General features: G+C 42.4%; 1 protein-coding gene across 6 annotated transcripts in view; it reads right to left on the reverse strand.

Annotated features, from left to right (window-relative positions):
• PDE8B (phosphodiesterase 8B) overlaps positions 1-17,612 on the reverse strand; it is a 260,450-nt gene that overhangs the window by 212,516 nt on the left and 30,322 nt on the right. The window lies entirely within an intron of this gene.

Raw genomic sequence — 17,612 nt, forward strand, 5'->3', positions numbered from 1 at the left:
CGCCTTTGTGTAATCCCTTCTTCTTGAGGATGGACTTAGCCTAGTAACTTGTTTCTGATCAACAGAATACTGCGAAGATGATGGGATGTCACATCTGCAACCAGGCTACACAAGACTGTGACTACCATCGTCCTGTCCCTCTTGCTGGCTTTGATGACGCATGCTGCTGTGTCTAGGAGGTTCACGTGGCAGGGAACCAAGTGTGGCCTCCGGCCAACAGCAGGCAAGCACTGAGGCCCTCGGTCTAAAAGCCATTAAGGAATTGAATCCTGCCTACAGCTATGCCACTAAGCTTAAAGAGGAGCCTTCTCCAATCAGTTCTGCAGATGAGACCTAGCCCTAGCCAACCCATTGCAACCTTGTAAGAGATGCTGAGGTAGAGGTCCCAGATAGGCTATGTATGGATTCCCAACCCACAGAAACTGATCATAAATGTGTGTATCTCAAGCCACTATATCCGTGGTATCACGCTATACAGCAATAGAAAATACTTATTTCTGTCTCTCTCTCTCCATCCTAACTAGAACAGAAACTTCCATAGGGAAGGAGTCATCATATGCATCTTTGTAACCTAAGTTTAACAGAAGTGTTTGATATGCAGTGAGACCCTCAAAAAATATTGGTTGAACTCCTGAACTGAACCAGTCTACCCCAAAATTTCTCCATGTCTGACAACCAAGCTGCCTTAGTTTGACAGTGCCACCTGATGCTAGCACAGGGAACTGTGACCCAATCTCAATTCTCCTTAACTGGGGCAAATAAGGAATTCTGTCTTCCTTCCTTAATGGCACAGAGTGAAGGTACTCCACCTTTAAGAGTGTCTCTTTTGCACAGGCATGGGTATATATCTACTCTTTATATCATTTTCTCCATCTTTTAGTTTCCAATCTGCACCCTCCATTTCTCTCTCCTTCTTTCATATTTGCATGCTCTCTCTGCTTCTCCCTATCTTCCCCCCACCCCACCACAACTTCATTGCACTTCCTCTTTCATTCAAATACAACTCGTGAGCCAAGAAAATGACATTGAGCGTTGCTAGTTGATAAAGCCAATATATCTATATAAGGAAAAAAAAAAAAACAAGACCCACTTATAAATGATATTAAACATGAGAAAGCATTTTAAGAAAAGTATCTATAGATCAGACATGGGATTCTATCACAAAAATAGAATCCTATGTTTTTGTAAAGATTTATTTATTTATTTAAGAGAGTGAGGGCATGGGGGGAGGGAGAGACTCTAAGAGAAGAAGACTTCTCACTGAGCGTGGAGCCTGATAGGCACGGCTAACTCCTACAGACCTGAGATCATGACCCTGGCCAAAATCAAGAGTCAGTTGTTCAACTGACAGGGCCACCCAAGTACCTCTAGAATCATATTCTTAAAACATATAAAATAATATACATCTATGAAAAAAAACTTTGATTTTAGGTCTTAGTGATTAAAATTAAGATAAGGGATTGCTTGTGTTCTAAGTCCTTATGAAGGCTCAAGGAAATTCTTTCAAACAATTCATGATGCTGAGTGCCCTGTGGCACTCCATGGGTGCTGACAGGGTTGAAGACAGTGTCAATGCATAGAACTTTCTTTTTTTTTTTTTAAGATTTTATTTATTTATTTATTTCACAGAGAGAGAAAGAGAGGGGGGAGAGCACAAGTAGGGTGAGCAGCAGGCAGAGGGAGAGGGACAAACAGGTTCCCTGCTCAGTAAGGAGTCCGATGCAGGACTCGATCCCAGGACCCTGGGATCGTGGCCTGAGCTGAAGGCAGACGCTTAACCCACTGAGCCACCCAGGCACCCCCACAGAGAACTTTCAACTAAGCAAAGATGAAATGGCAGACCACTTGCTGCCATGAAAAGGTGTGTTTACCACTGTGGGGACCAACCCTTTCTAGAAAGTTTGTCTCCTTGAGATCCCACATCTCCAAGAAACGAAACTATTTCTGGGTTAAAAGGAAAAAAGAGCACGTTGTACACACAGAGAAGCTTCTGCTAAAGGTACTAAGCTTGAGCTTGAGCAAAACCTGTGTGACTAATTTACAATTCCTAGAGAATTAAAGTGCTTGATGACACTTTTCTACGTGATAGGCAGAAATTAATGCCCCAGATTAGGTAAATATGGCCTTTCTGGAAAAGAATATTTCATTATTGTACTAAAAACAATTTAGACTTTGAAATACAAAAAAGATATCAGCACAGGCCCATTCTCTGCAGCAATACTTATAATAGCAAAGAATAATGGAAATAATCCAAAATCTATCAATGGAGACTGGTTGAATAAGCTATACTACAGCTTATAATGTAAAAAGACATGAGGGATATCTACTAATTATGATAGAGTGATCTCCAAGATATATTGTTAAGTGAGGAAAGCAAAATGTAGAAAAATGAGTTAGTGTGTTACCACTTACCTAAGAAATAAAGGCTATAAACATATCTTTGTATGTAATTAAAACAATGGTATGAAAACTATAAAAATTTTAAAATATATTTACCTATTTGATGGTAGGCATAGAATATAAGCAATAGGGATTAAATCTAACCATCTCTAAATATACCGTATTGTAAAGATTTTACTTTGTAATGTAAATAATTCATATTATTATAACAAAATTAAATTTTAAAAATTTAAGATTAAAAAAAGACCAAATCAAAAGTAAAATGAAATAAATGAACATAACTGTCCTTAACTATGAGTTAGTCACTAACCATTCCACTGTTAGGATTGCTACACAAAAAGGAACTGATTCAAATCACTTAAAAACACAATAATTTTCCTGGTTCATTCTTAGTAGAATACAATCTGATGTCAACAATAACTGGAAAAAATACGAAGCTGCTTTCAGTGATGATTCTGAGACTGTTACGGGTATACTAAGGATAGAACAAATGAGGAATTATCCCCCATGCTGTTCAGAATCAGTATTTATGTCACAGGGAGAAAATTAGAAATTTAAGACTAAGGAGGTTAAAGTAAACCCTTGTGATCCTAAATTTGAATTGGAAGTCTAAGTAAAAACTTGTGGTGCATTTTATTGCTAAAAAAAAAACAAAACACTTTTTCCTGGCTGCGTCCACTTAAAAAGCCAAGAAACAATAACCAGTCCATTAGCAATGACTACTCCACTGCCCAGATCATGTCTCTAAATACCCTCTTTCAATAAAAAGAATTAGGTTCCTGAGAGAAATTGCTGATTCCAGATCAGGGAAAGAACACGATGAAACTGGAACATCTTGTCATACCATCAGGCAAAAAAAAAAAAACCTATCACAGATAACTAGGAGCTAACACGGTTCCTCCCAGTAGCCAAAGATAGGACAAGTGAGCATCAGCAAGAACAATAACCACAACAGACTGGGCTATGTCTCATATTCATAAACTGATTAAGTATATAGCCACACCACAAACACTACTGGAGGATGGTAAAAACCAAATCACTATTTTAAAACCTGGTAAATAATAAAATAATCAAGCATTTACCCTACCTTTCTCATATGAACTGTACTTCAGGATAATTAAATAGTTGATGAAAGGGAGGTTCTCCCTATGGAGGGAGTATTGTAGGGAAAAAAAAATGAATGGTAGACTTTTGTAATCCCCAATGAATGAGTAGATCTAGACAACGATCATGAAACATCACAAAAACAGAACCAGCCATTATGTGCCTCCTGATGGAGGTACAAAGCACTACCTATAAAGTAGTCTTGTCAAAATAAATACGCAAACAAGCCTGAATCCTACTGAAATACCTCTAGATGAAAGTACCAACACTATAGGGATTAAAAGTCTGGAAGAACATAGTACCTGATACCGCAGGAATGTCATCAGCAAAATCCAGACTGTGGGAAACTGTGCTGGACAAATGACCCAGTTTTGTCAACACACAAATTGTAAGGTTAAAGACAGATAACCTATAGATTAAAAGACACTTAAGAAACACATCAGCCAACAAGTGGATCTTATTCCAAAGATGACTCAAACAACAATTTTTAAAAAGACATTTATGAGACAATTAGGGAAATGTGAACATTATCTCGGTATCTGATGATATTAAGGAATTACTTTAATTTCTAGGTATGCTAATAGCACTGTGGTTATTTTTTAAACAGTCCTAATCTCTTAGGGTTACATGCCGAAATACTTACAGCTAAAATAATATGATATTTTAGATTTGTTTTAAAATAATCCCAGAGTAGGGGGGAGAGTGGGTGGTGTAGATAAAAGAAAAGGCTTAATTTTATAACTGTTGAAGCTGGGTAATATGTACATGAAGTTCCATTATACTATTCTCTCTATTTTTGTATGCATTTGAACTTCTCCATAATAAAAAATGTTAAATGACAAGCCTTCAAACATTGGTTTATATATTGTTATCAACAGTAGACAACACTTAACAAAGTGAGGTTGAAAGCTAGCAGTCATGTTTATATATATGTAAATTACACCAACAATTGTATAAGGCAGTGATTTTTATTATTCTCCTTAGACAAGGTAAGAAATTGAAAGTGAGAGAAGTTAAGTCACAGAACAAAGTAAATGGCACACGTGAGATTGTAACCTAGTTCTTTCCGTCCTCGGATGCCACGTGTCCACTGGGAAAAACAGAAACCACTGTACATATACTAAGCAGAGAGGAATCAATGTAATGAACTATTTATAAGGTGCTGGAAGTTATGAAAGAGCCAAAAGAAGATAGAGCTGAGCTGGAGAAACAAAAGGTGAGAGGATAATATCCAGACGTCAGAAACCCTGGCCTGGAACCATCCGACCACCCTCCTCCTCATCAGAGATGCCAGCACCATCTCTCTCCAAGTTCTCCCACTGCTGCTCCGCAGGAGCCACTGCTCAGATATCTGCCTTCCTCCCACTCCCAATTGCCTACCAGGACCTCCTACCTCCAGGATCTAAGAGAAGACCAGTTGGCAACAGGATCTGGAAGATGCAGTTTGTAGATTTTGAGCCCCACGTCAGACGAAGGAGTCTATCGACGAGCAGGTATGGAGTGAAGAACTAAGAGACTAATAACCAACGATGGTGCCATACTCCCTGTCAGGTTACAAGATCAAACTGCAATTGCACAATTTAGAACTCTGACGTGAAGGTTCACTTTCTTCCTCCCTTCTGCCACCGTAATTCTATCTTCCTCCACACAGCAGCTACGATGTGGCCAGTGAGCACTTGGAATGTGCTGGTCTATACTGATATGCCCTATAAGTGTAAAATACATTCCAGATCTCAAAGACCTAGTTACACACATGTGCACGCGCGCGCGCACACACACACACACATACACACACTCATTCCTGGGAACTGAGAAGGTTTACAGGGACTGTACATCTGCTACACTTGCACCAATCTTTTTGACCGTGCATTATTCCCAATTAAGGAGAAGTTAGCACAGCTTCTCCAAGGTCACAAAGCTTGTATAGGGCAGAGTGAGAATGCAAGCCTGGGCTAATGAGTATCTTCCCATAACCCCAGGTAGTCTTTTTGTAGCCACAAAAATTACATGAAATGAGCTTCACTGGGGCCTTGCACAGTGGATCCTCTCAAGCTCTGTGATGTGAGTGGTTTGCTACGACTAGGAACAGGCAAGCAGGCACGAAGGCCTTCACCCGCAGGTGCTCAGCAAGCTCTCCTCCACAAAGAACATTTTCAGAATAAGGACATAACTTAAGCAACTTAGCTGAAACTCTTCAATTCGAATTGGCTCCCTCTGATCAAAAATGGGCAAGGTGGACAGCCAAATTGTATAATCACTGCGGTGAGTTAACACACATCAAATACATGTGTGATCCAGAGTGATTCATAATGAGTCTAAGCCAGCAAACAAAGAAACAAACAAACAAACAAAAATCTTACCACCTTAGGAGAACGCTAGAGAATCAACTCATTATTTTGAAAACTGGAAATAAGAGGGAAAACTGATGTATTCAACCTGCTTTCCCTACATAAATTGTATCCCAGGGAAACCAACTAGTTGGTGAGGAGAAGTTTTCCTTCTCAGAGACAGGCAGCTAGTAAGAAGAAATGGTACAATGAGAATATCACCATTTTATACCCCCTAATGATCAATGAATGTACACAATGATCATTACTACTGGTTAGCATCACAGCAAAAAAAACCCACAAAAAAACAAAAAACAAACACATCCATGTGTTTCCTGTGGTGAAAACACAGTATCACTGAAAAAGTATTCTTGCCCTACACACCCCCCCAAAAATTGAGCACAATTTGAGCATAATTTGATCAAACCTGTCAATCTACCTGCAAGTTTCTAACAAACACAGAAAGCACAAAAACACATTAGGTCCACTCCAGCAAAGCAAAAAGTAAAACGCAGAAGGACTATCCACAGGACAAACAACCGAGGGCCCTCAACAAATTAAGTGCAAGTATAAAGATAGAGCCATGGGGAACCTGTGGATTCAGTGAGACTTAAGAGATCTATCAATGAGTGAATTTTATTTGGATATCTACAAACTGTAAAAACTAACAACACAATTAGAAAACTCGAGTCAGGGGTGCCTGGGTGGCTCAGTGGGTTAAAGCCTCTGCCTTCAGCTCAGGTCATGATCCCGGCATCCTGGGATCGAGCCCTACATCAGGCTCCCTGCTTGGCGGGGAGCCTGCTCCCACCACCCCCCGCCCCCCCGCCTGCCTTCTGCCTACCTGTGATCTCTATCTGTCAAATAAATAAATAAAATCTTTAATTAAAAACAAAAACAACTCGAGTCCTACTCAGTAGTTGCTATATAGGCTGTTTCTGTCCCTGCCAAATTTAGGTTTTGAAATCCAAACCCAGTGTAATGGTATCAGGAGGGGCTGCACAAGCCTGGGGGGTGGAGCCCTCGTGGACGCAAAGGGAATTAGTGCCTTTACAGAAGAGCTCCCAGCCAGTGCCCGCCCCACTCTGCCGCTAAGGACTAAGGACGCACTAAGAAGAGGTCTACTGATGAACCAGGAAGCAGCTCCTCAGCAGACACGGAATCTGCTGGTGCCATGATCTTGGGACTTCACAGCCTCCAGAACGGTGAGAAGTAAACTCCTGCTGTCCAGAACGGCCCCGTCGATGGCGTATTTTTGTTGTTGTTAAGGCAGCCTGAACTAAGTAAGACAGCGGTCATTCAATTCTTTGGTGTGTAATGGTTTTGCGTTTATTGACTTGCTTCTAAGGATTCTTAGGAGTTAAAAGATGCAAAGTATTTGTGGGTAAAACAGAAAACAAGGCCCTAAAAGAAACAAAATAGACCCCTTTAGTGCCTCTGGAGATAAACTAGCCCAGATGAAAAGAGGACAGTGTCACAGCATAGCTCTGAGTCCCTAGGGGTGAGATCCTGGTCCCTGCACCCTGGCTCCCTCCCTCACCTCCTCAGAACAGGCAGGAGCACCACTCCCTGAGGGGAACACCACAGGTTCTCCCTCATCTGCTTCATTGTCCTCTAATTAAACCCGCCTCTCCCAAAGGACACGTGCACGAAAGAAACACTAGCTCTAATTCAATTTTACGTTTCTCTCACAACATTGTAAATATATTCCAGCTACATAATGGTCTGAATACTTTTTTGGGCTAACCTAGAAACCTAAATGCCATGTATAACATTGCTTCTATATGAAAATCCATTCCTGATACCAACTAGGTGGCTTACAAAGTATTTTTGTCACATAATCTGCATATAAAAGCTAGGGTTGTTCGTTCTTTCTTTCTTTCTTTCTTTCTTTCTTTCTTTCTTTCTTTCTTTCTTTCTTTCTTTTTTTTTTTTCCTTAAATTCAAAGTTCTCACCTTTGACATACAGAAGAGGTTCTGGCCTTTTGCCCCATCTCCCTCCGTCTTCCAGAAAAGCGGAACAAAGGTGAGGGGAGAACCTGCCTGCAGCTCTCGGCCTTGTCACACTCTCAGGGAGGTCAGAAGAATGGACCACACCCGCTTCCTTTCACCAGCTCCTCCCAAAGGGACGTGAAGGCTCCCTCTTCCCTCAGCCAGTCCTGAAGCCTTGCTGTAGTCTCCTGGCCCTAAGGGGCCAGATCATTGCAGAGAGAGGTGGAGGCTCTGGAAAGCTCACCCAGGGAAAACACCTGTGATTCAGCAAATGGACAGAGAAGCTGACTACAGGGACAGAAGGGCCTATGAGTGTGTGAGGCCCGGGGTTGGGGGGGGGGGCACGAATGTGGCAGGGGTCCCAGAACTGGCTTTGCAAACTGAACCTTATAGATTTGGGAGGAACAGGCAGGAAGCTTCATGCAAAGCTATCTCTCTCTCAGCCTCCTGTCCCAGCACCCCTTCCCAGAGCACGTACATGGGGGAACTCCCTGGAAGGCAGTACTAACCAGTGCTGGGCCACCACTGACCACACCGGCCCTTTGCTCCATTCTACCTTTGCTTGGCCATCATTGTTTCGGGAATCACTCTCTCGAGGGAACTCTGGAAAGGAGATATTGTAGCCCAAGTCTGTGTTCAACTGTGGGGAAAAGAAAACCTTTCCGTTCCAGCTATGGCTCTGATCAAAACACTCCTGAGGCTGCTGAAAATATCAACAGATGGAGCAGCTTCTCTTTCCTCACAACCAGTTTCTAGGCCAAGACTGTCCATCAGTTTCAGAAGCTGGAAATGAAGATGACTCTCGCATGGCCCCCAGACTACGTGGTAAGTGCGGGTTGGGCCACTGGGTAATTACCGGCCTCCATAAACTAGTCCTTTCCTCTCCCTTTGGCCATTGCTCTTGCTTGAGGCTCCCTCAGCAGGAGCCCTTGAGTGGACAAAAGCCCCAACTAGTCTGAACTCATCACCCTCCAGTCTAGAGCTTTCATGTTATTTGTAGCCCAGACGTCAGAAAACAGCACTTTTCTTTTTATCCATGTTACCCTGCATGACAGGTTGCTAAAAAAAAAACTCTCACGTGCCTTCCTGTAGAAATTTCCAACACTCAGGGTCTTCTCTGTTTTGTGACTCACACAAGCAATGCCATCCCTGTAGCTAATCCTTATACCTTCATCTGAGAGAAAACGGGCCTTACATTTACAGTATTTCGGTTTTTTCCAATAGTATACTACATCTGACACCACTGAAATACAGCAGTATAAAAACCAACAGTGCTCATGCAAAATGGCTTTAAGCCCAGTTGGAGATGAGCTTTAGGTTATAGATTTACACCAAAGAATCCCACACAGAACCACCTTAAGATAACACCAAGGCCCTGATCTTTAAAGGTCAAAGCTTTGCGCAGGTGCAACGCTCATGCAACACTCCTCAAACCCCAGCTTCCACCTTCAACTGGCAAGATTCTACCATGTCATCGCCTTTGGGGATTCAGCGGATGCAGACCAAACCCATGTCTGTGGCAGCAGTTTCCAAAGCTTCCAGATATCACATCTATATTTAAACCCAGTTAGTCACCTACATTGGCCAAATCAATCTACTTGTAAGTGGAATACATTTTCCAATAAAAGACAAATATGTGTCTCAAAAATGTCAAAATCTAAAGAGCCAAAATCTCATTTTAATTACCAAACCAGAAATCATAGCAATGGCAGGATTATTAGGAGCTAATACTCGTACAATGCTTACAAAGTGCCAAGCACTGTGTTCAGTTAAAAACAATGACAACTGTTCTGCCAAAGCTTCTCCAGTTCTGTGCATTTTGCATTCTCCACTCATCTCAAAACAACACACCAGTTCAATCTAATAGAAGGGGTGACAATGAATGCCTTAGAGAAACCTCAACCACAAGGCCCCCTGGCTGTCCCCCCACCACCACCAGTCTATTACCACTCCGCTCTAAGTAACGCGCCCCAGTTCCAGCAGCACCCACTCTGGGGTCCTCAGGCTGCTGTGAGAGGCCCTATAGCTCAGTACCAGATTCGGAGTTGGATTCGGACAATCTTATATTCAAATGTCAGCCCTCACCTTGAGCCATTCAGCCCGACTTTGGTGTCTCCTCTTCCTCATATGCAAAATTTGTAATTTTGTAGCTCGAAGTGTGTTTATGTAGATTGGGTGAAACAGTGTATATGAAGGGGTCCCCAGAAAGCAAGGACTTGACTAATACCTGATATTATTATATCCGTTCTACATACCTTGTTGCAAAATGTACAAACCATACAGGAAAATGTGAATCACCTCAGAAATAAGGGGCAACCATGAAATATTCTTTCACCGATGGATTATCCAAAAGTAACAGAATCTCTTGATTTTTATTATAGCCATCACAAGCTTCTCAACTACTTTTCTGTGAACTGTCCCTAAGGGGGCAGAAAAGAAGAGATGAAAGAAGATAATGATAATGAGTAAGGCATCGTAATCCTAAGCAAATGCTGGCTTTTATCCACCACTGGGAAAAGAGAGAAAATGGAGATGAGGCTATCAAGGGCCAAATCTAAAGCAACCTGTATTGCAACTTGTTAAAAAGTGGTATTTTCTATCAAAACATAATAATTGCCTAGACTTCCACTGTGTTAAAGGTAACCCCTTTTTCTAAAAATGAGCTCCTGGGCACATTAAACTTTTCTAAGTCTGCCTGAAATATACATATTCTTTACTGAACATATCAGCTTGTAAACACATAGTAAAACTCATTGGTCAACTTTCTGAGGCTGTGGAGAAAGGGTACAGAGAGGAGGAAAGTATCAACTGAGCAAAAATGTAAACTAGCTAAACTGCATTCCCACTGAGGGAGCTTTGAACTTGAGAAAGAATACTTTCTCCCCCCATTGCCTCCTCCTAGGCTTGGAGATCACAGGGAGAGGGAGTGGTGGGTGAGGGGCAGTGGAAATGATAGAAACATGTCGTATAGACCAAAAGCATGTGTCTTCCAAAATTCCACTGCAGCCCCAATCCTGATGGTATTTGGAGGTGGGACTTTTGGGAGATAATTAATTTTTTAAAAATATTTTTATTTATTTATTTGAGACAGAGAGAGAGAGAGAGCAAGGTGTGGGGAGGGGCAGAGAGAGAAGGAGAAGCAGACTCCCCCAAGCACAGAGCCTGATGTGGGGCTCAATCCCAGGACCCCGAGATCATGACCTGAGGCAGATGTTTAACTGACTGAGCCACCCAGGTTCTCCTTGAGGTTACTAGATTTAAATGAGGTCATGAGGATGGGGTTCTCATTGATGGGTTAGTGTCCTATGAGAGGAGGAAGAAACCTCAGAGCTTGCTTGCTCTCTGTCATGTGAAGACAAAACAAGAAGGTGGCCATCTGCAAGCCAGGAAGAAAGCTCTCATAAGGCACAGAATCTGCCAACACCTTGATCTTGACTTCCCAGCCTCCACACAGTGTGAAATAAAAGTCCATTGTGTACGCCCAGCTGTTGATGGTACTTTGGTACAGCAGCCCAAGCTGACTAAGAAAATGCCTGAGCAGAGTCAGGGAGGAGGGTGAAATGAAGAGGAGGGTATGTTTTCAGCAATAACTTAAAAGTCTCCAAATAAAGCAATTGGACTCATTTTAATGTTATTAGTCATTAAATAGGAAACATAAATAATACATTAAGTGGTCATTTAAAAATGCCATTATTTCAGAAAACCAAAATCGCCCAACACAATTTCAGCTTACCAAGGTACCTCCAATGACATCCAACATCTTTTGACACTGATTTCAGGGAGCCTTCTGGAGTAGGGTCAGGATAATCTCTCTATCCCACTCTGGAAAGCCGCAATCAATGGGCTCCTTTGCTCTCTGTTTTCCAGATGTGTTTGGACAAAAATGGTACTGGCTGGAGATCAATGGAGGGGAAAACAATAGCAAGGAGGCCTCCACTCCTTGGCTCTCCATGCCAGGCCCAGGCCTCCAATGGCTGCAGTCCTCCTTAAGACCACAGCTTCTGGGGGCTTCCCTAACCAAGAGGTTTGGTTTCTCAAATTCCCATAACCATTCCCTAATGTTACCTCTTCAAGGTGGTGACAGAACCCTCCTCTTCTAGTCTTAGGGGGCTTCCACATCATTTCTTGACTTCTTTTCATCTGGCCTGCACATCTGAAATAGTCTCTTCAGTAGATTAATTTCAGTTCAATCCTTATGCATACGCAATCTGTTTCCTACCCAGATCATTGGACCAGGTGCGAGGAAGACCTGAAGAGTCAGTCTTGTCTCACCTGGGTGCCAGGTTTAATTACAGCCCAGACTCTGACTGGTCACTGGCATCCCCTGTGGTAACTGAGCTCTTTACACTCAGCAGAGAACCTCACACAGAAAACAAGTAAACGCCTCCTATTCCCCAGTCAGAGGTCTCAACCTAACTTGACAGCGGCCACTCTTGTTGAGCTCCTGAATTTCAAATCTGACTTGCCCACCTACCCCTGAAATGCTCACCTGCTCCTCCAGACTCTGGACTCTGTCCTCCCATCCAGGTCCATAGGGCTCACTCCCTCCTTGCTATTCTGATTCTTGGCCTTAATCCCTCACCAGCCTGGTACTATAGGTTCTGTTCTGCCCTCACCAGCATGTCCTATCCCGCTTTAGCCCAAGTCGTGCCTGGTGATCACCAAGGATGATCTTTTCTTTTCTTTCTTGAAGACTTTATTCATTTATTTGACAGAGAGATAGAAGAACAGAAGCAGACAGAGCTGGGCAGAGGGAGAGGGAGAAGCAGGCTCCCCGCTGAGCAGGGAGCCTGATATGGGACTTGATCACAGGACCCCGGGTTCATGACCAGAACTGAAGGCAGATGCTTAACCGACTGAGTCACCCAGGTACCACGTGGGGGAAATCTCCATAGAGAAGTATCACCTCTGAAAGTCAGGATCTTACACTACATTATCCTTTGTGGTTTGGAGACTTAACTAGCAAAATCAAAAGTGAGAATTTCCTGGTACTTCTTAAAAATTAATTTCACTACTGAGGAAAGCAATGAAAATTAGAAAGATTTGCTCACTGACTATAATTAATACATTGTAAGAAAGGAGAGGGACTGAACTGTGATGAAATGAGCTATGGCAGAAAATAAATCCGAGTTTTACTAAATCAACTTGGAAGACTCACTTGGGCTTACTAAACTTTATGTTCCATTTTAAAATGAAAAATATGCCTGGATGGCTCAGTGGGTTAAGCCTCTGCCTTCGGCTTGGGTTGTGATCTCAGGGTCCTGGGATCTAGCCCCGCACTGGGCTCTCTATTCAGTGGGAAGCCTGCTTCTCCACTCTCTCTACCTGCCTCTCTACCTGCTTGTGATCTCTCTCCCTCTCTGTCAAATAAATAAAATGAAAAATATGGTGAAAATGACCAGCAAGACTCCAAAAGCTAAGAACTAAATATGAGCCAATATTATGTCACATTGACCCATTTTTCAGCTCCTCCTGGCCTTGCATGATGCAGGACAGGGCCCCAGCAGGGCAGAGGTATGGGAGAGGCTGCGATGGCAAAACAAGCTATTGGGACTTAAAAACCCAGTGGATCCTGAGGGGAAGTACAACCTCAAAAAACCAGAGTGGGTCGGCTACCTGGTGCACACTCTCCACACTTGGACACTTTCCAGCTAATTTTGGAGGCTCGGAGTTTGACTTCATGAATGAGAGAGTGGGCTGCCCCTACAGGAGTAAAGGACGACAGAGGCAGGGCTATGACTAGTACCCCCAAATACTTTCAATACTACCCACTCGGCTAGAGGTAGCCCCAACCTAATTCATTTGGCCAACAGTCAATTCAATTCTTTCAAAAGCAACACTAGCATATCCGAGAAACTTGTTAAAAATCCAAAACTCGGAACTGACCCAAGACCGACTAAATCAGAAACTCTGGGAGTGGGCTAAGCAATCCACATTTAAGAAGACTTTCAGGTGGGGCACCTGGGTGGCTCAGTGAGTTAAAGCCGCTGCCTTCGGCTCAGGTTATGACTCCCAGAGTTCTGGAATCGAGCCCCATATCAGGTTCTCTGCTCGGCAGGGAGCCTGCTTCCTTCTGTCTCTCTGCCTACTTGTGATCTCTGTCTGTCAAATAAATAAATAAAATCTTTAAAAAGAAAAAAAGAAGAAGAAGAAGACTTTCAGGTGATTCTGATGTGCACTAGAAAGCACCGACGTAGAGAACAGATAAAAATGACTTTTTTCACAACAGTTCTACCCCTCCCCCAAATAATTACCAAAATTATTATTATTTATTACTATTAATTATTTACCAGAAGGTCGGAAAAATATTTCTTTTCCTTTTATATACAATCAATTTGGGACTATCCTCACTGATTCAGAAAGCCATGGAATGGATAACAAAGTCATTAATCACTGACTTAGGCACAACCTCTTATGAAAGATTCACCATCCTCACTCATTAGGCTTTACTTACCAAACTTCAGGGATATTCACTGAATCCCTGGCATCTACAACAGAGTCTGGCACAAATACTGGCCGAGTGAATAAAAGGGCACAATGAATGGAGTTCCCGAGAAAGAGGGAGCTGGTGATGCTGCCTATCAACACAGAATAATTTGGAAACTAACAATGGCCTGTGCCTGATCCACAAAACAGCTAATGCGTGTGCGCGCGCGCGCGCACACACACACACACACACACACACACACACACCCCGCCAGAGATGGCTGCAAGTCTACTGTACTGTCAAAACTCTTCTCTACAACTGGCTGCCTAGTCCCGGCTGCCTCCCAGCTGCAACAGCTGGTATGAGAAAAGACTTGTAAGAACCAACCCCCGCCCCCCAACCCGCCCTGATCTTCCCAGAGAGAGGTTCAACCATCCCCCCTGAGGATTTCTGAACAAGAATTATACAACTGGCACAGTATGAGGAGTGAGCATTCTGCAGGAGTCTCCTGTTGGAGTACTATTTTTAAAAAGGCAAACAAGAGGGAGACAAATTGCAAGGAAGTTGCATTTTTACAGCAATTGGGAGAAAAAGCTCACTTCTTACCAGAAATGGAAACCCATATGATATCACTGTACTGCATATGAATTATTAATGTTTATCATTTTTTTATAAATTAGGTATTCAGGAAGGTTCCTGTTGACGTCACGTTTGACATCATAATGCTTCATCATTCTAAAAGCTTAATGAGATTAATTATTGCTAGAAAAAAGGAGAGAAAGATCAAGCACACATTTTTGTACTCTGGGGAATACCAGAGACCAAGTAGATAATGAGAATATGGTCTATAATTGATGTACAAAGAGGAAATTAAAAAAGAAAAACCATTATGACCCACTACCACTGTAAACAGGACCAAATAGCAAGGACTTTATTTTTTTCCCCTGAGCATTTTGGAAAAGGGCAGCGCAGAGGAGGGGTGAGCAGTCCGGACATGGGTGACTAGCACCTATCTCAAACTGTTAAGGCAGAAGAATTCTTATTCTAAAAAGATATGAAAACAAAGTTTTTATAAAATTATCTCATCCACAAAAAGTATGGAACATGTGAAGATAGAAAAAGATAATATAACCCTGAGTCACAAGTCCTAAAAGGATACTATTAAATATATTAAAGCAATTCTGTGATAATAATTCTGTATGACTTGTCTAAATAATAACTCTGGTCTCAAATCTAATTTCAAATATATAGTTTCTGAGATCTACACAGACAAATTAGTGTTGAATCACTGAACCGGCAGTTTCATTCCCAACATTCTTAGTACAAGGTTGGAATGAATTAAGCTCTTATTTGGAAATCCTGTTGATAAAGCAATGTGAGTTGAATTCCTATTCAGGTCAAACCTTTAACGCTTCCACCAAGTAGCAATGATATTTCTACAAGTTTATACCAGATGCTAATAATTGGGACTCATTTTCCCTCCAGTTTTTTCTCCATTTGCTAAATAACCTCTTGAGGGAAGTATTGAAACATGGAGAATGAATTCATTCATTATTCCTTCTTTCATTAAACAAACATGGAATAGCCAGAGTCGCCAGGTATTAAATTGGGATTCTTGGTACTATGAAAGGGAGAAATATACAATTTCCCTCACACACCTCTGAAAAAAAAAAATTACCACAGAGTTCATAAGTTGTCACCATTCTGAACTACTTCAATATCTTCACGTTGCCTTTTCAACAAGAAGGCAAAGACTATTTTTTAAAATAACATCCCTATTTAATTATCCCACCAAATATATCATTTTAACCCCATGAAATTGCTCCTGATGCTTTTTAAAATTTTTTTTTACTATTTTTGTGTGTGTGTGAACCAGTGTGGGAGAGAAAAGCTTGAGAAAAGAAAAAGATAGTGTTTGACACATGCCTCTGTAACAAATGTTCAATTGGTAAGTTGTACTGTCAGGAATCCAGGGCTCCAGCTTTGGATATTCTATCATCACATGGTTAAGATTCAAAAACTAGAAGAGAAAGTTTATACCTGGTACGTGGTAGGTGCTCAGTAAATGGTTTTTTTGTGTTATCATGATTATATTAGTATATTACATGACTGTTACCAGAGAAATACTACCACTATAAATAAACTCAGGTAAGCTTCATGTTACAAAATCGGATCCTGTTATAATAAGTTCACTAAAAGGAGCTTTTGGTCTTCCAGACTCAAACCAACTCATGCCATCCTTCTCTTCCCCTTTCCACTGAAAGCTGATTTGATCCAGTAAAAGCCAGGTGCCTATTCACCCTAGGCCAACTGTTGAATAACTTTTCAAGTACTAAACATAAAATTTTCTCTGCCAAATAATTAATTATAACAGTCCCTGGTAATCTATTGACCATGTAAAAGCTGTAATTCTAAACAACATGCAGAGTCATAGGGATGTATTTTTTTCCCCTGTGCACAGTGGAATGTGCCATTGTCATTCTGTTTGCTACAATGATAAAAGGCCCAGTGGCCAGACTTACACAATGAAAACCCTCTTCAATTTCACAGTATTTTGAGAACATACAGGAGGGCACTATTAACACTATCATTTTTCTTCTGTCTTTAAGAAATTGCTAGTGGCTGCTTTAATGATTTAAACACTTTTTTTCTCCCCCACTTCCTCAAAATCCCACTCTCCTGTGAGATGAGAGGTATGTTCAGAATCTTCGTCCTCAGCTGCACTGCAGTGGACACCGCTGCCCCTCATGGTACCTCAGCTGACCCTCCAAACTCACAGCCAGGTGCCCTCAATTATGTCCAGGAGGCGGCCAACCCCAGGAAGGCACAAACAACAGGTTCCACTCTGGTCCTCTTCCTCTATTCCCTTCCTACATCTCTCCGCACAACACAGACGCCCTCATTCATTCACAAATCCCCACGCTCGGCCCCTGTGGTGAAGACTCGGTGCAGCTGGCTCTCCCAGGTAAAAACCTGTATCCGAGGCACTACCGTATCCCTGCACCCGGTCTGCACCATTCACCTGCAAGGCAGGCGGATTCGAGCCCGGAGCTCAGATTTCATTCAGCCAGCCACCAGAGGCTCTCAATGATACCCACCCCACCTCCTGAGTTAAGGGAACCACAGCCTTCCTTCCCTCAGTGGGAAACGGGGCCAGCCCACAGGCTTCCCACCGCGCTCCCTTCTCCACGGGTCCCCTGGAACCAGCTCCCAGGACCCCTCCAGGGGTCTCTTCTGCTCGCATCTCCTGGGCCCGCATCGCTCCCACACAGGAAAAGTAAACTCCTCCTTAGTGACAACCTCCCAAACCAACCGCGTCACGGCCACTCAACTCTGCCGGAGCCCCCTACTCATGCCGGCCC

Source organism: Mustela nivalis, assembly GCF_964662115.1.
Source record: "Mustela nivalis genome assembly, chromosome: 3".
NCBI classification, from domain to species: Eukaryota; Metazoa; Chordata; class Mammalia; order Carnivora; family Mustelidae; genus Mustela; species Mustela nivalis.